Source organism: Erpetoichthys calabaricus, chromosome 5 (assembly GCF_900747795.2).
Source record: "Erpetoichthys calabaricus chromosome 5, fErpCal1.3, whole genome shotgun sequence".
Lineage (NCBI taxonomy): Eukaryota > Metazoa > Chordata > Cladistia > Polypteriformes > Polypteridae > Erpetoichthys > Erpetoichthys calabaricus.
The window spans coordinates 175,340,738-175,353,322 of NC_041398.2; positions in this window are offsets into that span (position 1 = coordinate 175,340,738).

The window sequence follows — 12,585 nt, forward strand, 5'->3', positions numbered from 1 at the left end:
GTCCAGTGTACTGTTATGAACAGTACGGTACATACCAAGAACAAAATCAGTCTTGTGAGATTCTGGCAAGCAGAGTCTTTTCTAGGACAGCAGGAGTAGCAGAAACCTGCTAAATAGAAACTATAAGATTGCTTAAGACAAATAAAGTAGGCCTTTAAAGTGTGGCATTGAAAAGTTATGTTTACTAATCTCAGCATTGACAAACAAGTGCACCAAACTTCTCAAAGTATGCCATCAGGAGCCTTGTGACATGGGGACAATGCACCCTCATTTCCAAAGATGGAAAGACTTGGCTTGAGACGATCACCTCTGCCTAAAGTAACTGGCCACAGCAGGTCTAACCCACTCCCAACTTCAATTCTGTTAATCAGCAAAATATCAAGCTAAACACTGGCTTCCATTAAAATTAATGCAGTCATAACATGTGTTTCATAACTACTGTATACTGGCAGGATTACCTGTATTTGTCCCAGACTGTGGGTAAAAGGTTTGTAAAATGAACCATTGGTCCAAGCCACCAAATTGTAAACACAAAATGCAATTTATATCTTAAATTTAATACTACCTCACTGCATTTTCCCCAAAGTGGTACAGGTTTACTTGTTATACAGCCAAAAAAGAAACAACAAAAAAACCAACCCAATTTACAGAAACACTTGCCTCTTAAATTTCCAAAGTGTCTGCATCGTCAGTGGTTTTTGACAGAGTGGTGATCTTGAGACATTTGTTAGGCCTAAATCACTTCTCAAAACTCATCCAAAATGCATTGTAGCTTTTGGTAGTCCTGGAAAACATTGAAAGCAACAAAATTGCCCTTAATTCTGAATATTAACAGTAACTACAGTAATTTACAAGTTAAATTTTTTAAGTAAAAAATTACTCTAAATCAGTGTAGACTATAAAGCTGCATATAATAAAAATGGACAAGGTTTCTGAAGTAAAAAATTGTGACCCTCATACCATGGATTGAGTTAAGTTAAAACAGTTCCATTGCACTCTGATACTTAATACATCAAGATGTCAAAATGTTACTTAAAAATAACTCACCTTTATAGAGGGAAAAAACACCCCCAGAAACACACACTTACAACTCAATAAAAACTGGAGTGAAATAGTCATACAAATCCAAGACAAAAGTGTAGAAATAGAACTGCAGTTAATCCAAGTGCTCCTTCCAAAGTCCGAGGTAGCCAAATAGCCAAACACATTCAAGTTTCTGTCAACACAACCATTTCAAGTATCAATGGGATGTGGACACTCAAGAACTTTGACCTGGGAAGCTTTCAATAAAAGTGGCGAGTGCAGCGGTTTTAGACATTTTTATTCAGAAAAATGATTTGCTCTGCTGTGCTGGGCTTCAGGCGACTCCTTTTTTTGCAGAGGACTTCCCCAGCCTTTGAAAAAATGCATTCACTGGGAACAAACGTTGCTGGCAGACAAAGATATTTGATGGCAAGCTGATAAAGATTGGGGTAAACAGTCATTCTCTCTTTCCAATACAGGAGTGGATCTTCTTGTCTACCAAGATAGGCATCTGTTGGGTATCTCTTCACTTCCACAGTGGCATCTGCAGTGACACTGTGGACTCTTCGAGCCTCGGAAACACGCAAGTCCAAAAGTTGCCACAGATGGTCTGTGAGACATGCTACTTCCAAGGATGGGGCCAGGGCTGATGTTGAAGGCTGTGGCTCTGTTTGAAAGAGTCAAAGAGTACATGGTTTTATTCACAGTACACATTAAATTTATCAAATACCAAAAATAAACATTCCATACAAAAATCACCTTGGGGTGTCACATGCACAGTGTCTGGCGAGGACCGCATTAGGGATGTGCATTCCAAGGTGAGTTGTCTCTCAGCCTCTCTGACACGGTCTGGATTGCCAAAGCCAATAGTTTTGAATCTTGGGTCCAGCAGCATAGCCAAGGCCAAAACCAGATGGATTCCAGTGTATGGAATCTGGAGCGTAAGCTTTCCTTCAGATGCACACCTAAGACAGAAAATAGCAATAATCAATGTTAAAGGTACACAACTATTCATTGTACAAAAATGTTTTTGGATCTTCGCAGCCTACCTAATTGTATGGACTCCTCCCTGGTCACCTTGGTACTCTTCACTGAGATTTTGTGTTGCAACATGCGATATAGTGGGATCATTTTTGATGCATACACCATTTTCTCTGCAGACATCTCAGTTGTTGCATGTTTTAGTGGAAGAAGGAGGGTCAGACATTCACTAATAATATCATAGTCCCCACTTGTTAAGGGAATAACCTCTGTATTTAAATTAGAGAGGGCAGCACCAACTGCCTCACGTTGGTCATACAGATGCTGCAGCATATCGTAAGTACTGTTCCATCTGGTGTCCACTTCTTGAACCACCTTCTGCACTGGCCTACCCATTAGCTGATGCATCTCCGATAGTTTTTCCTTAGCATTGCAACTTGACTTAAACAAAGACACAATTTTCCTTGATTTTTAACGAATTTCCTGGAGCTTGGGGGTTTGGTCAATTGCCTTCTTTACTACCAGATTCAGGGTATGGGCAAAGCATGGCACATGACGAACTTTCAGCAACTGGGCAGTGGCAACAAAATTGGCTGCATTGTCAGTCACCATGCAGTGTATCTTGCCGCTGATTCTCCAGTCCATCATTAGTACACTCATGGACTCCGTGATGTAAGCAGCAGTGTGCGTCTGGGGAAATTGGCTGACACAAAGGAGAACTGTGGCCAGTTTGGCTTCAGCTGTGACATAATGACACGTGATACCCAGATAACCATCCATATTTACTGAACTCCACATATCAGAGGTCAGGCTGACATAAGCAGCCTGCTTTACCTCAGCCATTGCCTTCTCTTTGGCTGCACAGTACTTGGCCTGAACCATGGCTTTTAGTGCCTTTCTGGTTGGGAGGATGTAGCTGGGATCCAGTTTGTTAACAAAAGCCTGGAAGCCTTTATCTTCGACAATAGAAAAGGGCTGCAAATCTTTTACCACCATGTCAACCAAAGCCTCATCCAGTTCCTCTTGTCTGCCAAAAAAAAGAACAAAAAAAAACACAAAACAAGCTTATTGCAGCAAGCAAACTGTGTGCACCCGCAGCGGACCTCACGCTCCAGACAAACTTTCACCAGTGCTGGTTCAGAATTGGTAAAATATGTGTAATGCTATAAGAATAAAAATTTGTTATACCTTTCTTAGAAGTTCCAGTGTGAGCAGATACAGCGGGAAAGTCATACTCGTCTGTATATCCAGGATGCATTGACCTCAAGTGACGAAGCATTGAAGATGTGTTACCGCTAAATGCAAGTTGCTTATCGCAAATTATGCATTTTACCTTTGAGGGAGATACTAAATCAAAGTAACTCCACACCAGAGATCGAGACCTTTTGCGTGAACCTTCCATCGTGTATTCCAAATGTAATCGCAAAGTAGATTAATCGTATTATCAGTATGTCTATATCTATCACCTCACCCGTCTCCAAAAAATAACCTTCAAACTTAGATGCATGCATTACTACTTTTAAGTAGTTTAGGTGCGTATTAGACTGAATTGGGATCAGGTGAGTGTTTTGGACACTGTGACATTCACAGATATAAGCGCCAGGTGTCACTGATATACTGATATGAACTGGCGCTACACATCCACATCATCACGTGCATTGGAAATGAGACACTGAGCTTTTCATGCACAAATGTTTCAAAACGACACCTTAAAGCTTGTTTAAAAGTGCACGTGAGATGATGAAGGTGAGGCAAAGCCAAATGTCACTGAGATCTGTCGTGTGTTACTTTGATCAACACTGTCAATTACTTCACCCCATGTTAGCATTGTTAATGACGACCCTGTAGAAACTTCATCGATTGATACAGACTCCGACATGAAGGTCTACTAATGCACTGGAACCAAAGAGCAGGCAGCTATCCAAAATTTTAACGTAATTACCAAAAAAATGTGTCTTTGCCAGAAACGTGTATTCTTGTTTACCATAAGAGATGCCCATACTAATCATGTATCTCGAAGCATGCGCAAATAAGACTTGATACATGTATACCACCTAACGTTCAAAGTACAAGACCTGCAGTTTACCTATTGTAACATAATATAGCTACTACAACTAATGAAACACCTACGTTAGCTAGATCTACGGTTTTATCATACAAATGAAACAAAACACATATTTTCATTAGATACATCACACTGCTGCCTCACAGTAAGGAGTAAGGAGACCCGGGTTAATTTCCCGGGTCCTCCCTGCGTGGAGTTTGCATGTTCTCCCCGTGTCTGCGTGGGTTTCCTTCGGGTGCTCCGGTTTCTTCCCACAGTCCAAAGACATGCAGGTTAGGTTCATTGGCGATCCTAACTTGTCCCTAGTGTGTGCTTGGTGTGTGTGTGTGTCCTGCGGTGGGCTGGGATGCTGCCCGGAATTTGTTCCTGCCTTGCGCTCTGTGCTGGCTGGAATTGGCTCCAGCAGACCCCCATGACCCTGTGTTTAGATATAGCAGGTTGGACAATGACTGACTGACTGACAGACATCTTGAACATTAATGCAGTAATTATAGCAGTAATAATGAACCTGAGGAAGAAAAGGAATATCTATATTACTAAACGACAGTTTAATTTATGCACGGACGGCAGACGCACCGAGCGCATGCGCACTGCGCCGCGGACGGCGGACACACCGAAGCGCATGCGCAATGCGCTGCAGCGCCCCAGAGTCAAACCCAGCGGCTTCCCAGAGTCAGTAGGTGGCGCCCAAACAGCACAACCTGTAAACTAAACTTGCTCTAATCCACTGTGCCAGCAGTCAGTGTGGCATATGTGAATCACATAATGGTAATTCAGTATTAAATGTAAGTTGGATTATGCTTCCTAACAGTAAACGATGTCTACCTAATGACACAGCCACAGAACAACAAAGACGAGACCGCATGGATATATGCACGGAGGCAGGAAAATGGATGCAGGACGATGGATGCATCGAAGCGCACACGCACTGCGACTCAACGCCCCAGAGTCAAACCCAGCAGCTTCCCTGACTCATTAGGTAGCGCCCAAACAACACAACCTGTAAACTAAACTTCAGGTCACAATACAACCGCCGCCCGAACGCGCACACCACCGCATATAAAACCTTCGTTTAGTAATGCTTACGAAGGTTGTGTATATATACATGGACGCCAGACGCAACCCATGCCAAAAGCACACGCGCACTTGCACAGCGCCCAACAGTCAAACCCAGCGGCTTCCCAAAGTCAGTAAGTGGCGCCCAAACAACACAACACAACCTGTAAACTAAACTTGATGTAAAGTGTGTACGCCAACAAGTTGCCATGGTGACATATTTAAACATTGACATAGAATAACTAGACGCCTCATGACTAGCAGAATCGTACGTCAACGTCACCACCATATTGTGAGTGGCACTGCTTTGGAGTGAAGTAATGAATAATGTGCTGCTTGGGATTGTACAAACCGCTGTACGCTCCAAACTAGATCCCGGGGGATAACATTTCATAGGTAAGGCTGAACAATTGTTTTGGTTATATGTGGCCGTTAGAAAATCCCGTTTTATAATCTTTACTTTATCTAAGCCAGGCTAAGCTAGCAAAGCTATGCATTTATGTGCTCAAGTGAGCCTCCAAACAACGTTTTGGCTAAACGTATTTAGTCACTATGTAGATTGTTGTTAGCAATTAACATGTCTCAAACTTGATGATGTTGTTTCCCAAGGAGCACATTGAGGAAACACAGTTTGAAATTGACAACCATCATTGTATGCTCATGTCTTTAGTTGTGTCTGTCTTCCATAAACTAAGGCCGTACCATATTGCCAGACTGAATACTCTCAAATTACAAGATCTGAGTGAGTGAGAGGAGTGTGAAGGCAGTCCCCGAAATGTTACTTATATGGGAGGAATGGTTAATAATAATAATAATAATTATTATTATTATTATTGAATAATTGCAATTATTAGTGTATAAATGGATATTAATAATTGCATTTAAATGATTTGCCAAAATCTGTTGTATGTAAACGACACTGTTTTAAACGTTATTGTTTTTTCATCAGAAAACCCGGTTTCCACGTCTACCTGTATTAGTATAATATGGCACTTCTGCCACTCGCAATAAGGCTCACGTATCGTGTCTACTGGGAAACACAGTGAATGCGGCGTCTATCTATATATGTGTATGTATTTAAACTTGAGGTAGTGGTGACTACTGACACTGCCAGCAGTCAGCTACTCCACAGTGCCTGCGGTCAGGGGTTCAATTATGATTCCTAACAGCAAACGACTTCTAGCTAACAACACACCCATAGAAAAACAAAAACGAAACTGCATGGATAAAAACAATGAACGAAGGCGCCTACAACGCGCTTCTGAAACACCAGAACCAAACGAGTCATGGCTCCAAAAAGAAACAGCTTTACTACAAATATATTTCTTTCATTAAATGAAAACTTTCCCAGGACGCTCCCACCCTCCATGATCTTACATCCCTACAAAGATTGGAGGAAACAGAAAGTAATTGCCATTCTTGGATTTGCGATTCTTTAGAGAATCGAGGGTTTACTGGTTTATGAGAAGAGACAGAAACAGTGATATCGTAGCAGACAGTATAAAAACAACATATAACACAGTAAATAGAACATATAGAATATCAAACTAAAACGTTTTTAACATTTAACACTATATAACATAATATCACTATATAATATATATATATATATATATATATATATATATATATTGATTTCTATATGCAGTGAATAAACGCATAACACTGTTCACTATAGAACTGAAGCAGTGCAATACAGAGCCTGGAATATTTATGAGAACAGCCAGAGTATTATGGTGAAGGAAGTGTTTTGAACCATATTAGTACAGCTGTTTTTATGCATTCTAATAGTCAGCATTTTAATATGCAAAATTTGTCATTTTATTTTTTGACACTAAGTAATGTACTGCACAATAATTTCAGTTGTGTTGATGATCCAGAAAGATTCGTTTCACCAATCACAACTCTGTTGAAATTTTGTAACCTGGTGGTGGAATATGCAGTGTAATGTAATTAATATAACTTCCTAACTCTCAGGTCGAAGCAGTAAGCTGACATGAGGAGTGGAAATGTCCCACCTCCATGCATTGCGGTTCGAAGTACTGACATGCGTAGAACTGAGATTGCATCCTGATGGGGCGTCGAAGCCTCAGACATGCTGAGTACTGAGATCGTGACGGGGCTCCGAAGCCTCAGACATGCGTAGTACTGAGATCATGACGGGGCTCCGAAGCCTCAGACATGCGTAGTACTGACATCATGACGGGGCTCCGAAGCCTCAGACATGCGCACTGGGTTAACTGAGGCTTTGAAGCCATGAGCAGAATCGAAGCCTCGGACATGCGCACTGGGTTAACTGAGGCTTTGAAGCCTCGAGCAGATTCGAAGCCTCAGACATGCTTAGTACTGAGATTGCGTCATGACAAGCTTCGAACTGGGCTTCGAAGCCTCAGACATGCGTAGTACTGAGCTCATGACGGGGCTCTGAAGCCTCAGACATGCGTAGTACTGAGATTATGACGGGGCTCCGAAGCCTCAGACATGCATAGTACTGAGATCATGACGGGGCTCCGAAGCCTCAGACATGCGTAGTACTGAGATTGCGTCATGACGAGCTTCGAACTGGGCTTCGAAGCCTCAGACATGTGTAGTACTGAGCTCATGACGGGGCTCTGAAGCCTCAGACATGCGTAGTACTGAGATTATGACGGGGCTCCGAAGCCTCGGACATGCATAGTACTGAGATCATGACGGGGCTCCGAAGCCTCAGACATGCGTAGTACTGAGATCATGACGGGGCTCCGAAGCCTCAGACATGCATAGTACTGAGATCATGACGGGGCTCCGAAGCCTCAGACATGCGTAGTACTGAGATTGCGTCATAACGGGCTTCGAACGGGGCTTCAAAGCCTCAGACATGCATAGTACTGAGCTCATGATGGGGCTCCGAAGCCTCAGACATGCGTAGTACTGAGCTCATGACGGGGCTCCGAAGCCTCAGACATGCGTAGTACTGAGCTCATGACGGGGCTCCGAAGCCTCAGACATGCGTAGTACTGAGATTGGATCATGATAGGGCTTCGAAGCCTCGAGCAGACATGGTCACTGGTTACTGAATCTTTGTGAAGCCTCAGCACACTCAAAGGCATTGACCTCTGTATTTTGAGAGTCTATCTGACACTTAATTCTCTAGTTATATTTTGTAATTCGTATTGACATTACACACTTCAGTTAATATAGTTAAACTACAATTCAGGTAGTTGCTGAGAAGTAATTATTGTTCTTGTGGATTGCTGTGATTTCCTTTGTCTGATACATAGTGTCAAACATATATTGTCATATATCAACTTTATATATATAAAATGATTAGGTAAATCGTGCAACCTTTTTATGGAATGCTTAATTTTGTTCAAAACCGTACGTCATATAGTATACATCTATAAATATAATTTTATATTTCATTAGGAGAATACAACTATGATACTCTAGTGTCAATTAAACCAATTTAACATGTATATGTCAAACAACATATTTCCACATCTGCCACAGTAAGAACAGTAGTAGTAGTTCAGTTGTGCGAAGCTCGTTAATTATCCCGATTAGGTGGGTCAATGGTATCGCAACTGTCTCTCAGTAAAAACACCAGGGGTTCGCGTCGTTGATCCTCCACTTGTGAAAGGTTTTTTTTCAATTCCTCCATTTAACAATATTTTCAGATTAGATGGATAGCGAGCGAATTAAGATATAATTATATTGTGTATGTAAAGAGTTTCACTGTAAAACGTAATAAGCTTTATATTTGTGTGTTTGGAGACCCTGCTGTCATACTGAATTTGTATTGTAGAAAAACAAACTACTGTGCAGCATGCCTAAATGTGTCTTTTCATTTCTGATCGCTATATGGCACTACCAATTTGAGACAATTCGCTATAAACAGTTTCAGCCAATCAGCGCCTTCTAAACATGCAGAATGACAGTGTGAACCTTTATTGTAGCGGCGCAGCATCTTCGTTTCAGTCAGTCATTGTCCTGTTAGACTATTTACTGTTAAGTGCTGCTTGAGGTACTGTTTATAGTACAACAGGTAGCCTAAGTAGTTTTTAAATTGGTATTGAAATGCACACACAAGACTCCTAAATTATTTATTGAAATACCTACATTTACATTGACCATTTTAGGAATTCGTAGTTTTTACTTGTTCCCGTTATTAGGAATTATAATTTCTCAGTGTCACATATAATTTGTTACTACTCGCGAGTCCCGTATCATTGAGATCCTGTTTTATATTCTGTATAAGCAAACTTTTTAAAAGGAGCGTTAATTGAACTGACTATAGCAGACTTGTCATCTTCTTAAAATGACTTTATTGATTTGATATTGACAATTAATCATAAGGTCAAAAACCAAGGAGGATATGAGTTTGCATGGACTGTGCTGTTTCTTTTTTTTCGTGACATCGCGTCAGTAGAGAGTGCGTCAAGTTAACAATGCATTCTGTCCTAAATGACAGCGCACACGCTTTTTGATATTTCCTAAAGGCCAATGTGTCTCAGTTTGCTCATTAATATATTTTGACAGTGTATTTTAGTGAGAATGATTATAAACATATTACCCATGTTCATTTCCCATGTAGATATGTAACGTTTGGTGAGAATAAATAAAAAGTAACAACACATATAATAGTTATGTTGCATTGTTTATGATTAACAAAATTCATAGTTTATCTGAAATGTTCTACTTATACAGTCAATTTATTCCACTTCTGAAGGTTGTATATTGTCGGTATTCTCCATTGCATTTGCCCCCGAGTGTTACGTGTGCCAGTGCAACTGAGGGGTGGCAGACGAGCTCATGTAATGGGTGACAAGGCACCTCCTCACCCTGATGCCGAGGCTCTTGTCATGAATATTCCCATCTTGTGCTTTTTCTCGTTCTTGCCAGTTTACTATTATTATTGGACACGTATGTAGAGGAAATGTGTGTCTTATTTTATGTCTATGAAAGGAAGGACGGTAAAGCCTTGAATGAAACTGAGTGTTGATGATTTGGGTAACAAGACAGGTAAGGAGTAGGGAACGTTAAACGTGACAGTGACTGCGGGGGATTGTGTAACTGGAAGATGCTTTAAGAATACAGAAACGACAAAAGCTTACTCTTTCAATAATTCCATTTACATCAATGATTTATCTGTTGTTTTGCAGTTTGGAAGATTACTTATTTACCCCCAAAGCGCAGCCTTTGATAAGATGCATTCAGAAGGAAAGGATGTTGCTGACAAAGTCAGGTGCTTCTTCGAAAGTTTGGCTCCAGATGTGCTTATCCAGCTGCTTCTTCTTGTCAGTACTTGAGTAATCTTGATGTTCACCTCTGGATGAATTCGCAAAGTTTCTTTACAACTTTTTTGTCTCATTAACGCAGAAATCCCGAGGCTTTCCTAAAATTGCAGAAGACACTGTTGATAGAGCTGATTCTGTTTTAAAGACAGTTGTGATTATTTATGCAGCACACGCTTTTACTCACATTGCTTTTTGGAAATCAATAATACAAATCAGCTACAGATTTGGGAATCACTGAATAGTAAACACGTTTAATGAGAGTGTCTTGCGCATATACTGGTGTAATGACCACGTCGGCTTTAGTGAAGCGTTTATTAGCCTCTCTGATATGATCGACATGTGGTAGAATAGATTCTATATTGTTATAATACATGCTACCTTATGCAAAATATGCTCATTAATTTGTTACAGATTCTAGGTGGACACGATTCCACACCATGTTAATATGGTGCCCCATGTTAATCATTCATAATGTCTCCAAAATATATTTGTTAACTTTCAGACAAGTACTACTTAACTGTTTTATACAAAATCCTGTATTTCAACATATGCGAGCCCCAATTAGGATTTGAACTCGGGTTAGCGCACCTTTCCCATTGGGATTAATAAAGTATCTATCTATCTATCTATCTATCTACCGCTGTAGCAAAAACAACTGCTTTTACGCTTTGAGCCAAAGCACTTCAGCATTCTAGTGAGAGACCAAATTGACTGCTGACTGCACAGATATCAATGACGTCATTACTCTAGTGTGACTCAAAATCACGTGATGGGCGCATTTGAAGCAGGCCTCGAAGCGGCGCTTCGAAAGCTCGACACAGTGTCGAAACCTGAATATCAAGCGGCCCATCACAACTGGGCAGGCTGCGAGGACACCGGCATGTAAAAATGAACACATGTGGAGGAGCCGGTACTGGCCTCTATACTGGCTCCATGTGTGTCCAGACACACAGCGCTTTTCAGCAGTCACATGCTAGACAGCCCTGCGTTCCCGCGGTAGCGCCCTAAACACAAAAACCGTAAGCTCACTTCCTTACAACCTTATAAATTCCGCTGCTTCAAGTTTAATGCTTCTTCAACTTAAATTTGGTAATGCGCAGGTCGAGCATTACCACACCAGCTTCTCCAGAACAGTCTCATCATCGACAAACCTAATCCATTTGCAAAACAACAGCCTTCTGCCTGAATAGACTCCAAAATGGGGAAATTGCTTTAAAAGTATAAAAATGCTCTCACAACCTCAAAAATATTTCACAAGAGGGTGAACTGTGAAAACTCAAAGCTTTTATCGAGGAAAGAATACTTTGAATCTTTATAAATAATGTCATGTCATTTATTTTGGGGGGCTGGAGCCTACCATAGTTAGCATATGGCTAACAAAACCAAACTTTGACAGGTTGCCAGTCCATCTCATAGGAGATAACACACACTAGGACCAGTTTAGCATTGCCAGTTCACCTAACCTGCATGTCTTTGGACAGTGGAAAGAAGTCCACACCCACTCAGGGAAAATATTTAAACTCCAAGCAGAGAAACCCTAGTATAAGCAGAAATGTGAAATAAGAAAAATGTATGAACAAAAAAGAGTTGCCAAAAGGCATCCAAGGTAACCAAGTCCCAAAACACACTTCCAGAACAAAATAAACAAAGAAGAAATAGTTGATAAGTACCAAATCCCAATCCAAATCAAAAAGCAATATCTGACTTTCCTACAAGGAATTCCATTGAACCATCCCTGAGACCTTCTTCCTGCTGTACTATATTGCCAGGAGAAGTATCGACAGCAGTGATGTCATGGTAGGCCTTTCTCTTGGGGAACCACCCACAAAGAACATGGAACATGGGCACAATTAAAGGGACATTACACAAATGTTTCCGAATGTAATAAAAACAACATTACACAAATATTTTTGAATGTAATAAAGACAACAATACTTTACAAATAGTGACTATATAACGCAAAAACAAAATAAAATTAACAGGACAGAAATAGACGGATGCAAGATACTTTAGAATGAACAAAAAATGCATGGAAACTGCAGGTATATATAACCCAGGGCAGAGAAACAATAAAACCTAACTCTAGTATACTTTTGATTTTATATTTCAGTTCATCTTTTGTAGTAAAAATGTCTCGCGAACTCCAGTTCTGTTTTGCTCAAGAATTTATCTATTCTTTTGTTA